General features: G+C 47.5%; 1 long non-coding RNA gene across 1 annotated transcript; it reads left to right on the top strand.

Moving 5' to 3' along the window:
• The first annotated feature begins 28 nt into the window (after positions 1–28).
• LOC125520190 lies at positions 29–3,248 on the top strand. Its single transcript, XR_007288520.1, has 3 exons — positions 29–1,732; positions 2,413–2,548; positions 2,973–3,248. It is a non-coding gene; the product is annotated as an uncharacterized LOC125520190 (long non-coding RNA).
• The last annotated feature ends 9,820 nt before the right edge of the window (positions 3,249–13,068 follow it).

Raw genomic sequence — 13,068 nt, forward strand, 5'->3', positions numbered from 1 at the left:
AGTCACCTTCTTGAGTTCGCCGGTGATATGATTTGTAGCGCCCATGTCTCAATACCAATTGGTATCGACACCATAAGAAGCATCAGCTGTAGCTGCGGTTTTTTTTCTTTTAGGAATTGTCATCGGCATAACGCCAATCACAGTCTTTGGCAAGGTGGTTAGTTTTTTTACAAATTTGGCACCTGCCTTCGTACCCCTGAAAGTTATTGCACCCCCTGGTGTTGTTGTAGGAGGGGTGCCTAGGGTTGTAGCTGCCGCCAGAGTTACCCTGGGGATGGCAGCCGCCGCCACCCCCATTGTGATGACCACCACCACTGTTGTGGTGATAGCCGCCACCGGGACCACCCTTGGGCCGCCGCCACCAGAGTAGCCACCATTAGGGTTGTTGTAGCTGCCACCAGATCGTGATCCGCCGCCACCGCCTCCCTTCTACTGGCCGCGAAAGCCCTTGGGAGTTCCTTGGCGGCCGCCGCGGGAAGCTGCGTTTCCTGAAGATTTGAAGCTGGAGCACCTGTCCCGTGGAACATCTCGACTCTCTGATCGAAGTTGGCCACCATGGAGAACAAGATCTCGACGGTGATCGGCTCGGTGCGGATGTCCAAGGCAGAGATGATGGGTTGATACTCCATATCAAGCCCAGCCACGATGAAGGAAACGAGCTCATCCTCCCGGATTGGCTTGCCCGCCGCCGTGAGTTTGTCGGAGGGAGCACGCATGGCGCCAAAGTATGCTGCTGCCGACTGGTTGCCCTTCTGTGCGTTGGTGAGGGAGGCACGGATGTTGTTGACGCGTGAGAGGGAGACGGCTGAGAACATGGTGCTCAACATCGTCCAGATGGCATGCGAGGTTTCCATCGATGCGACTTGAACGAGCACCTCTTTGGAGAGATTGCGAAGGAGGTACACGACGATTTGCTGATCCTGGACGAGCCATGGGGCATAGGCAGGGCTCGGGATCACCTGGTCCTTGCCCTCTTTATCTTTTGTGGTGATGGTTTTGGGAGGCTCCTCTAGGATTTGATCTATATAGCCATACAAGCCAGCGCCCATTATCTGGGATCCCGCTTGAGCTCACCAGAGAACATAGTTCGTCCGGGAGAGTGGCTCGGAGGTGTTGTAGTTGAGGCCGGAGGTGATGGGGGCGGCAGAGGTTGACATGGCGGAAGGTGGGTGGAGGGAGATCGAAGGAGGCTAGCTAGATGTGATGGAAGGGCCCGCTCTGTATACCATGTTGAATTCATGCTCCAGCCAACTCATCCAAAAGTCCGAACTGATGGAGGGAGACGGGCAATATATTTCAACAAGACGCTTCCATCACGTTTTACATGGTATTAGAGCCAAGAGGTCTTGAGTTCAAGACCGTGCCAATGCAGTATTAGAAACAAATATACTGCGGCCTACATAAAACCCATGTCTAAGGACTAAATAAGCCTAGACGTGAGGGGGGTGTTGAAATATATTGCCCGTCTCCCTCCATCAGTTCAGACTTTTGGATGAGTTGGCCGGAGCATAAATTCAATAGTGCCACGTTTTCTGTGCATGATAATGGCTTGTTTTTTCTCCCCCTAATAATAGGCAAGTTATCTTGTTATCAATTGTCATGCATCTTGCTCTTACTGTCGCCTATGCTTCCAGGTTGCAATAATAAAGTTCACAGGATATAAGTTGCTAAACAATATCTCAGACAGTGGGAAGGCTTTTCTTATCATTTTAGTGTCAGATATCCTTCTAGGGTAAGTTCTATCAATTCATTTCTGAAATGTGTCTGTATTTGTCTTTTAGTGTCATGATATATTTATCTCTAGTTCTCTGAATTTTCCATTTAGAACAATGCATTTATAGTTACAAGTGATCCTAGAAATAGAACTGAGTAAACATCATGTTGACTTTAGCTTTAGTGTTCTTGTTATTTCTCTCGGTGATGAAGTAAATTGTTCATTTAAAAAAAATAGAAGTGACCGAAGTGCGCATAAGATTTTTTTCGTTCTTTCCTGCCTTCTATGAGACGTTTATAGCTTATTTTGTGTCAGACTCTTAATAAACCAATGAGTTAGGATATTTAATCTTCTTTACAATCTGGTTAGGAAATATTGAATTTTACATACCTTTTAGTTTCATCTAACTGCAGAACTAGGTTATTTTGTGCCTTAGAAGCTGATTAACACAGAGGTATCTGAACTGCTGTGAGAAAAACGGGAACCCTACCTGTACGAGTTTGTATTTATGCTTCATGTGACATATTTCCACATTTAACAGCTAACATGTAGTTCTGTAAGTCTTCTTATGTTCTGTTATTTTTATCATGTGCATGTAAACGAGGGCTACTATTATTTTGTTTTACCATCTGTCCTTGTTTAATTACCGCCTGTGATCTTGTCGACTATATGAACAGCATCTAGCTGCAATATCACAGGTACCATTCAGAGGCAGGTTGGCATTCATTAGTGGAAATTATTCTTGACCACTATGGACTGGAAACCGATCAAGCTGCAGTCACCTTTTTCGTTTGTCTGGTTCCAGTTGCCCTGGACGTATTTATAAAGTTTTGGGTAGGTCTACTCTCTACCTTAAAGTCAAGCTACAAGGGACATGCCACTATATTTAATAACATAAAGAAAACCATATTTGCTGTTAGAACTCATAATAATTTTGATAGTTCTTTTCATAATAAAACTTGTACGAGATGTTTGAACCAATATGCTTCAGACTTTCCTTCATTCCACATTTCAGCAACTCCGACACTAACACATCAAATTGCATTAAATTTAATATTCTTGTTAAGCTCCAACATTTAGTAGCTACATCTTTTGGATGATGCAATGCAACTTCATTTGTCCTGCAACTACTTCTGTACAAGTGTCACTAACAATTCACATTGTAATGTACAAGTACCAATGGCTCACAAGTCATAATTAGGAGTACCTGTTCGCTGGATTAGATCGGCATACTTAGTTTAGTTTCCATATTTTGCAGGTGTACAAATACCTTCCAAGATTATCACCTAGTGTGGGAAACATCTTGGATGAAATAAGGCGTCACTAGGAATTCTTTCCATCAGGAATTTTAGTTCCTTCCTTTAGGAAATTGCTAGTAGAATTTCACAATCCAGGTATGTATTGACTTGCATGTACTGTTGGCTCCTACTTGTGTTGCTGCCAATGTTTGATAAATAGTGAAAAAATTACCTGTGACTGATATGGTTATTCATTCACCCTTCAAATATATTTTTTGGTGAAAGCCCTTAAATTATATTGAAGCTGGTTTCTGCAGTATGCCGTTACCAATTATTCTGATGAGAAAATTAATAATAGCTGGTAAATTGCAAGTGTAATTTAACGCAACTCTTTGTGATGGTGTATTCAAGCTATTTATACTATTTCTTGATTCTTGTTCAGGTGATTGAAACTTCAAATGTTCCAATCTTTTTATAAATGAAGTAAAAATGCCTAAATTCCAAACAATTGTAAACAAGTCTAATACGTGGCAAATAGTAGGGGTGGTCCGATCTTAATGAATTGGAAGTGAATTTGAGAAAGAACACGAGATGTATGCCAGCCCAAAGATCTCATCCTCTGACATACATTCACTTGAACACAAGAATACCAAACCAACTCTTTATTCCTGATGTTACAATAATAGGGAGGTGGCTGAAAAGGCGGACTTAGTACATCAGCATCTATCACCAGTCTCAACTATATGACATGCTTACGCTCAGCTACACCGTTTTGCTGATGTGTATGAGGACAAGACACACGATGTGTAATTCCAAGCTTATTAAAGAATGCATTGAGGTTGTGGTACTCACCCCCCCAATCAGATTGCACATGAATGATTTTGTGACTGAGCAGACGCTTAACATGTACTTGGAATTGCAAGGAAACATTAAACCCATCAGACTTGCGCTTGAGAAGATAAAGCCAAGTGAACCGACTGTAAGCATCAATAAAACTGACATAATAATTATGACCACTAACAGAGGTTTGGGCATGGCTCCATACATCCGAAAACACAAGTTCAAGCGGTTTGTTGACTATACGACCAGACTCAGAAAAAGGAAGCTGATGACTCTTGCCTTGCTGACAGGCATCGCAAATTGTATCAACATTTTTATTGGACACAACTGGAAGCTGATGACATGGCTGACAATGGGAGTGGCAGGATGACCAAGGCACACATGCCAATGCGATGAAGACACACGAACACCGCTGAAAGCACAAGGAGACGGTGGCATGCATAAAGACCATGGTATAGTCAACCTCTAAGAAGTACGTTCCTCGTGTCCCGGTCCTCAACAAAAAAATGAAAAGGGTGAAATTCAGCAAAAACATCATTATCACGAGTAAGTTTAGGAACTGACAACAAACTACGTGAAACAGAGGGAACTCGAAGGACATTAGGAGACATAATTGTTTGGATTGACGAGTAAGAAGGGATGCCTGACCAATATGTGAGATGTGCATACCTTCTCCATTAGCAGTGCAAACCTGATCATGTCCATGGTACAGCTCCTGTGTAGAGAGCTTGCCCATCTCACTCGTCAGGTGATTGGTAGCTCTTGTATCCATGTACCATGACGCATCAACTGGATAGGAAGGAGTATGTCTGCTCATGACTCGCCAGAGCAGCCTGCTTCTCATTACCCTTGCCATTGGTTCTGATTCCCCAAAAAATCCTGCTTGAAGCAAAAATGGCAATGGGAAGCAAGGTGGCCATCAAGACCACATAGCTGGCAGGGGACTTGAGCACCACATGAAGGACAGCAGGCACGGACTTTGCCGTTCGCGGAAGTAGTGGAGTTCTGCGGGTTGGATGCGGTCGGCAGAGGTTTGCCACCAGTTGGTGGCTTGTAGGGCTTGCCCTTGCCACGCGCTGCAGCGTTGGCGGAAGGGAAACTCGGCGTAGTGCTGCGAGCCTGGATGCGCTGTTCTGTGGCAAGAAGATGCGCGTACAACTCATGTGGATGGATGGGATGTCATGACTATTGATATTCTCGACCAAATTATCATAATCGTCACCCAGTCTATTAAGCACATAAGAGGTGAACTCCTCCGAACCAAGAGCCTTGCGAATGGAGGCAAGTGTGTCAGCCATACCCGTCACCTTGTTGAAGTAGTCAGTGACGGTGAGGTCATTAAGCTTTACCTCCCCAAGCGCAGTGCGAATAGCATGAGCACGTGCCTGGACTGCGAAGCAAAACTGATATGAAGGGTTGTTCACGCGTCCCGAGACGTAGCGGCGAAGATGACCAGTGACGAGACTCCCTCCGTGAGAGAGGACTGGATAGCAGAGAGGATTGCTTGATCCCGGGCCACCCAAGCATGATACGCTGGATGATACGGCGAAGGGCACAACCCATCAACATAACCCTCCAAAGAGCGACTGCGAAGAAGCGGCAGTACTTGAGCATGCCACGACAGGTAGTTATCCGTCGTGAGCTTCATCGGGATGAGGTGCGCAAAGTAAAACAGCGCAGGAGGCACAACATGATTCGAAGGCGGCGGTGGCGTGTAAAACCCCGGGGGCGAGGTAACACCCGGCAGCACGAAAGAAGCCACCAACTCCGTCAATGGACCACCGTAGGGCGCATCGTATGAAGAAGGCGCGCCATGAGGAGGCGCGGGTGCCGTGGCCGTCAGGTAGGCCGCGTACGCCGACGGGGCAGAGGCGTACGGCGGGTAGGCCACGTACGCCGACGGGGCAGAGGCCCGTGGGCTGGTGACGGTGCTGGAGGGCCGTAGGGCGCCAGTGGCGCGTCTAGAAACCCTAGCCAATGGTTGGCCGCGGGAGCCGCGTAGGCCAGCGGTGGTCCCGAGGCGTAGCCAGTAGGCGGGAACGGAGCCGCGGCGTCGTAGGAGATCGGCGACGGCGGGCCATGCAGGGGAGCGGCGGCAGCGGCCGTGGAGGCGCCAGCCACGGAGCCCAGCGGGCGAGACGACAAAAACGGAGTGGCGACGCTGAGCGGCGGCGACCGGGACAGAGCGGAAGACATTGATCGTAAACCTAAACTGATACCATGTAAAGCTTAGGGTTGTGGGAAACTGCTCAGACACCCTAGACAGAAAGCAGGGAGGATAACAGAAAGCAGGGAGGATAACATAGCGTCCTCATAGTTGTGTCATTTCTGCCATTTGTTGCCAAGTTGCAGGCCAATATTGACATAGAAATTAATTAGCGGAGTTAAATAGAACTGCTAGCGATCAGTGGCCCTTATTTGTGAATAGAAGGCATGTCCAAATAAATCTCATATAGATCAGAAATAACCCCATACAAATTTAGAAAACCCAACCAAACGTCAGCATATAATATATTAAAGTACAGTGGAAGTACCATGGAAGAGTGGCATCATTAGCATGACACCCAAACGCTGAATACCAACACATCTATCATCATCTATATACGTTCCCTACCTACCAAGATAATACATCATTTCCTTCAAATAAGTTCTAGCTGAACTTGAATATATTTCATTTGCAGTGCACAATGATTGCCGAGCAAAAAAAAATAATCAGAGTTTCAGGTTCAGATCCTTTGAGTACCTTCAGTCAACCTTCTTAAGCTTTGTAGCCACAAATGAACAGATTTTTAAAGAAAACCGTTCTTGTATCAAACTTGATTTTCTTTCAGGTCTTGTCTAGAGTTATTGCACATCTAAGTGACTCAATCAAACTAAAAAGGAAAAGAAAAGGACAACCGAAAATCTTGCATGAATCTTCGCATAAAATCAATGATATAGGACTTAGATGTGCAATACTTAGAGCACATCTAGATGTGCTTTAGCAAAACTGTTTTATTTAAGGTGTGCTAAAGAACACTTGTCGATGTCCAGCATAACCTATGCCAGGTCCGCCCAAGACCCTAGATAGGCATTAGGTCGAACATATGATCACCAGTACAGAGAAAACGTAGAAACTCCATTTAGATGACCAGTGCTCGAAACATAGATTCAACCTGAAAAAATGGATAGCAATACCTTCACCTGAGCAATAGCATCAGCAAGGAAAGTAATATGTAATTCCAGAGAGGTAAACACATATATGTCCTCTCAAAATCCATATTCCAGTGAACTGTCATTGTCTTACTCTCCTTCCTTGTAGTATTTATAACTCTTTTGAAGGAAAGCTTCACTAAACAATTGACAAACTTGCGTACCATTCAAGAGAAAAAGCTAGACATGTTTTTCTTATTTATTCATTGGGTGTAATTCAGCATCACAGAATCTCACCATCTTAGGAGAAAAGATAAAATTTGTGCAATGGAGTTTTAATATCAGAATCTATCTTAGATGTTGCAAGTCAAAATTAAAAGCACTAACATGGATGATTTATCCCCCGTCACCTTAGTGAGGCCAGAAGCGGTCACTGGGTTAGAAAAGCATGGGGCTTCATCGTTGTTTTGTCTCTAAGCAACAAAATAGTGTGACAACAAAGTTGGTATAGATACATTTGTTAGAGTTATAATATAAGTGATGTACCCCTTTGTATTTATCCCGTTATATGAGGGGTTTCCTGCATATGTTCCACACCTGTACATGTATATATATATCGGCCTATGGCCTCATGGGAATACAAGTTGCATATTCCTAACATGGTATTAGAGCTAGGTCAATTTTTTGCACGCTGCAACTCGTGCATTTGATCTGTCTGTTCGATCGAAGCTATTCGCTCGATCTCCTCTCCGTCCCGATCGGGAGTTCTCCCAGCCGCCCGCAGGAGCCCTGCTCTCCTCTCCCGCCGGCCGCTCGCAGGGCTGCCCAGGAGCGCTCGCACGGGCTACTGCTGCCGGCCCGTCCCGATCCATCCCGCTCGTCTCAAGCCGCCGGGAGTCCTCCAAGCCGCTCTCCAAGCCGCTCTCCCGCCGGTGCCCAGGGAGCTTGGCTGCCGGCTCGTCCAGATCGGGCGTTACCCAGTCGCCCATCCCGCTCGTCTCAGCCGCCCTTCCCGCGGGCGCCCAGGGAGCTCGTCTCAGCCGCCCGTCCCTGCTCCAGCCGCCCATCCCTGCCCCAGCCGCGGGTTCCCTCTCCAGCCGGCTTCCGAAGCTCCTGTAGCCCGCGCCTGATCCCGATCTGGTTGTTCTCGCCGGATCCTAAAAAAAAATGTCTGCTGCATTCGGGTTTTGTTGCTGTTCCTCGCTGTCGGTGATCTTTGATGGTACTAACTACACCGAGTTCACTGGCTTCATGCGCATTCACATGCGTGGCATTCGTCTTTGGGGTGTTCTTTCTGGCGAGGTCTGATGTCCGCCACATCCAGTTCCTCCGGTGGTTCCTACTCCGCCCACTCCATCGGTTCTTCCCACGGATGCTAATCAGTCCGCCAAGGATGCGGCTAAGGTTGCTGATGAGGCTGCTGATCGTGCTTATGATGAGAGGGTTTTGACTTATGAGGAGGCTCTTCAGTTGTATCATGGTGCTCTGTCTGCTTACACCCAGTGGCTTGATGATGATGCTCGTGCTGCAGCTGTTCTCACTGCTAGTGTTCTGCCTCAGTTTGCTTCTGAATTTCTGGGTCTTTCTACTGTCTTTGAGATGTGGACCCGTCTTCGTGAGCGCTATCAGCCCTCTGGTGATGCCTTATACCTCTCTGTGATCCGTCAGGAGCATGCTCTTCAGCAGGGTGACTCTACTGTTGATGACTTCTATGCCCAGAGTTCTGCTATCTGGCGTCAGCTTGATTCTCTCTGTAGTGCTGGATGTCGTACCTGCCCCTGTTGCCAGGCTGTCCAGGCCAATTTGGAGTTTCATCGCGTCTATGAGTTCTTGTCTCGGCTCCGTAAGGAGTTTGAGCCCCGACGTGCTCAGTTGTTTGCTCGTGGCCGTATTTCTCTCATGGAGGCGCTTTCTGAGATTCGTGCGGAGGAGACTCGCTTACGTGGTGCTGGTTTGCTGGAGGTTCCTTCTGTGCTTGCTACTCGTGCTCCTACGCCACCTGCTGCACCGACCCCTTCTCGCTCGAGTGCTCCGCCGCTCTTGCCCACTCCTTCTGGAGGCTCAGGTCGCCCCCGTCCACATTGCGCCTATTGCAACAATGATGGTCATCTTGAGTCTCAGTGCTACACGAAGAAGAAACACCTGCGCAAGGCTCGATCATCATCTTCAGGGACTTCGTCATCTACCTCGACAGCTTCAGCCATTGCTTTGACTGAGCAGGATATTCTGAGACTTAAGCGTCTGCTCGCGGCTTCAGGTTCTTCCTCGACGGGTACTGCCGTTCTGTGACTGATGCTTCCCGCACTGAGCAATCACCCTCTACACAGTCAGGTACATCCCCATGGGTTCTGGACTCTGGAGCTTCTTTTCATATGTCTTCTCATTCTTCCACTTTGTCCTCTCTTCGATCACTGGATTCTCCTATTCATGTCTTCACTGCTGATGGTACTCCACTTTCTGTTGCTAGTAGAGGCAATCTTACTACTCCTTCTTATTCTGTTCCTGATGTTGCTCATGTTCCTCGACTTACCATGAATTTGTTTTCTGCTGGTCAACTTACAGATTCTGGTTGTCGCGTCATCCTGACGTTGACTCTTGTTCTGTCCAGGACCGTCACACGCACACTCTGGTTAGGGTTGGCCCTCGCCGCCGTGGATTCTCAGGGTCTTTGGGAGTTGACTGGCTTCATGTTCCTTCTGCTGCCACCACCATCGCCAGGTTCTCCCGCTTCTGTTGCCTCGTCACTGGTTCCTTCCAGCAGTGGCATCCTCGACTTGGTCATCTGTGTTGGTTCTCGTTGTCTTCTTTAGTCGTCGAGGCTTCTGGGGGTCTGTCTCAGGAAGATGTTCTTCTTTAGAGTGTCAGGGTTGTCGTCTTGGCAAGCAGATTCAGTTACCATATTCACATAGTGAGTCAGTGTCTAAGCGTCCTTTCGATTTAGTCCATTCTGATGTATGGGGTCCGGCCCCTTTCGCTTCGAAAGGTGGTCATAAATACTATATTATTTTTATAGATGATTTCTCTCGTTACACATGGCTTTATTTCATGACTTCTCGTTCTGAGGTGTTGTCTATTTATAAGCGTTTTGCTGCCATGGTTCATACTCAGTTCTCTTCACCCATTCGTGTTTTTCGTGCTGACTCCGCTGGCGAGTATATCTCTAAGATGTTGCGTGGTGTTCTTGCTGAGCACGGGACTCTCTCTCAATTCTCTTGTCCTGGTGCTCATGCTCAGAATGGTGTGGCTGAGCGAAAGCATCGACATCTTCTTGAGACGGCTCGTGCATTGATGATTGCTGCCTCTCTCCCGCCTCATTTTTGGGCTGAGGCCGTCTCCACATCCACCTATCTTATCAATATAAAGCCTTCCGCTGCTCTACAGGGTGGTGTTCCTTTCGAGCGATTTTTTGATCGTTCTCCCGATTATTCGATGCTTCGCTCGTTTGGTTGTGTTTGCTATGTTCTTCTTGCCCCTCGCGAACGCACCAAACTGACCGCTCAGTCTGTTGAGTGTGTCTTCTTAGGCTACAGTGATGAGCATAAGGGCTATCGTTGTTGGGATCCTATTGGTCGTCGGATGCGTATCTCTCGAGATGTGACTTTTGAAGAGTCTCGTCCCTTCTATCCACGCCCATCTTCCTCGACTTTTTCAGTGCAGGATATCTCTTTCCTCACTTTTCCTGACTCACTCTCACCCCTGCCGACATGTACCTCTCCGTTCACTTCCTCTTCCTTCCACATCTAGTTGATTTGCAGCCACCATCCTCCCCGGTCTCCTCGCCTAGCATGTCACCGGGTTCTCCACCTTCATCTCCGGACTTCCTCCCCGGTCTCCTCCCCAGTCTGTCACCGAATTCTACACCTTCATCTCCGGTGACTTCTTCGTCGCCACCCCCCGATTCTACCTTGACGATTCCTCCTTCTATTATTCCATCTTTTCCTCAGCATTACACTCGTCGTCCACGACCAGTCGATGCCTCTGTGGATGGGTCGTCATCTTCCTCTCAGCCTACTTATGGCTTGCGTTCTCGTCCTCGTCCGCCTGTTGATCGCTTTGGATTTCCCACCGCTGGTGCTGCTGTTCTTGAGCCAACTTCTTACCGTCAGGCTGTTGTTCATCCTGAATGGCAGTTTGCGATGGCAGAGGAGATTGCTGCTCTTGAACGCACTGGTACCTGGGATCTTGTTTCTCTTCCTCCCGGAGTCCGTCCGATCACTTGTAAGTGGGTCTACAAGGTTAAGACTCGCTCCGATGGTTCTCTTGAGCGTCACAAAGCTCGTCTTGTGGCTCGTGGTTTTCAGCAGGAGCATGGTCGTGATTATGACGAGACTTTTGCTCCTGTGGCTCATATGACCACTGTTCGTACCCTTCTTGCCTGTTGCCTCTGCACGCCACTGGTCTATATCTCAGCTTGATGTTAAGAATGCCTTTCTTAATGGTGAGCTGCGTGAGGAGGTGTACATGCAGCCACCACCTGGGTATTCTGTTCCTGATGGCATGGTATGTCGTCTTCGTCGCTCTCTCTATGGCCTTAAGCAAGCCCCCCGCGCCTGGTTTGAGCGCTTTGCCTCTGTGATCACTGCTGCTGGTTTTTTAGCAAGTGCTCATGATCCAGCATTGTTTATTCACCTTTCTCCTGTGGTCGGACTCTTCTTCTTCTTTATGTTGATGACATGATCATCACGGGGATGACCCCGAGTATATTGCCTTTGTAAAGGCCCGTCTTAGTGAGCAGTTTCTTATGTCTGATCTTGGACCTCTTCGCTACTTTCTTGGGATTGAAGTCTCTTCTACCTCTGATGGCTTTTTTATATCCCAGGAAAAGTATATCCAGGATCTTCTTGCTCGTGCTGCTCTTACTGACGAGCGCATGTTTGTTGAGGACTCCTATGGAGCTCAATGTTCACCTCCGTGCTACTGATGGTGATCCTCTCCCTGACCCGACGCGTTATCGTCATCTTGTTGGCAGTCTTGTCTATCTAGCTGTCACTCGTCCGGACATCTCTTATCCGGTTCATATTCTGAGTCAGTTTGTCTCTGCTCCCACCTCGGTTCACTATAGTCATCTCCTTCGTGTTCTTCGATATCTTCGAGGCACGATCTCTCACCGTCTATTCTTTCCTCGCTCCAGTTCTTTACAGCTCCAGGCCTATTCGGATGCTACGTGGGCTAGTGATCCTTCCGATCGCCGTTCACTTTCTGCTTACTGTGTTTTTCTTGGTGGTTCTCTCATTGCCTGGAAGACGAAGAAACAGCTTGCAGTTTCCCGTTCGAGTGCCGAGGCTGAGTTGCGAGCAATGGCTCTTTTGACGGCAGAGGTGACTTGGTTACGGTGGTTACTTCAGGATTTTGGTGTTTCTGTCACTACACCGACTCTGCTTCTATCTGACAGTACAGGTGCTATCAGCATTGCACGCGATCCTGTGAAGCATGAGCTCACCAAGCATATTGGTGTTGATGCTTTCTATGTGCGTGGCTGCTGTGCAGGATCAGGTTATTGCTCTTCAGTATGTGCCTTCCGAGTTACAGTTGGCGGATTTCCTGACGAAGGCTCAGACTAGAGCACAACATGGCTTTTATCTCTCCAAACTCAGTGTTGTTCATCCACCATGAGTTTGAGGGGGGGTGTTAGAGTTATAATATAAGTCATGTACTCCTTTGTATTTATCCCGTTATATGAGGGGTTTCCTGCATATGTTCCACACCTGTACATGTATATATATATATCGGCCTATGGCCTCATGGGAATACAAGTTGCATATTCCTAACAACATTTACCAGCTTGGCACTTAGAAACAGTGTTTACATATACTACGACAATGTGAACTGCAGATTGAAGGTGCCATGGCCTAAATTTAAAATAATAGCACCATGGTGTGATAATCTTATGGTGCTGAATAGTTTTAAATAGCGCGCTAAGCCTCTTAGCGGCGGACCTCTCCTAAGTGCTACAGCGTGCTATTTAAAATGTTTGCTCATGTGTTTGAATCAACGTCCCTTAGCACAAGACCTCCTGTAAACGCTGTAGCGGGCTATTTAAAACCATGCCCGCCTGAACACAAATGTCGAGTAAGAACGAACGCCCATTTTAGTTACATTGATACAGATGATCCATTAGCGATTCCAAATAGGCTGCCCCCTAGC

The sequence above is a fragment of the Triticum urartu genome, chromosome 7, assembly GCF_003073215.2.
Source record: "Triticum urartu cultivar G1812 chromosome 7, Tu2.1, whole genome shotgun sequence".
Classification (NCBI taxonomy): Eukaryota; Viridiplantae; Streptophyta; class Magnoliopsida; order Poales; family Poaceae; genus Triticum; species Triticum urartu.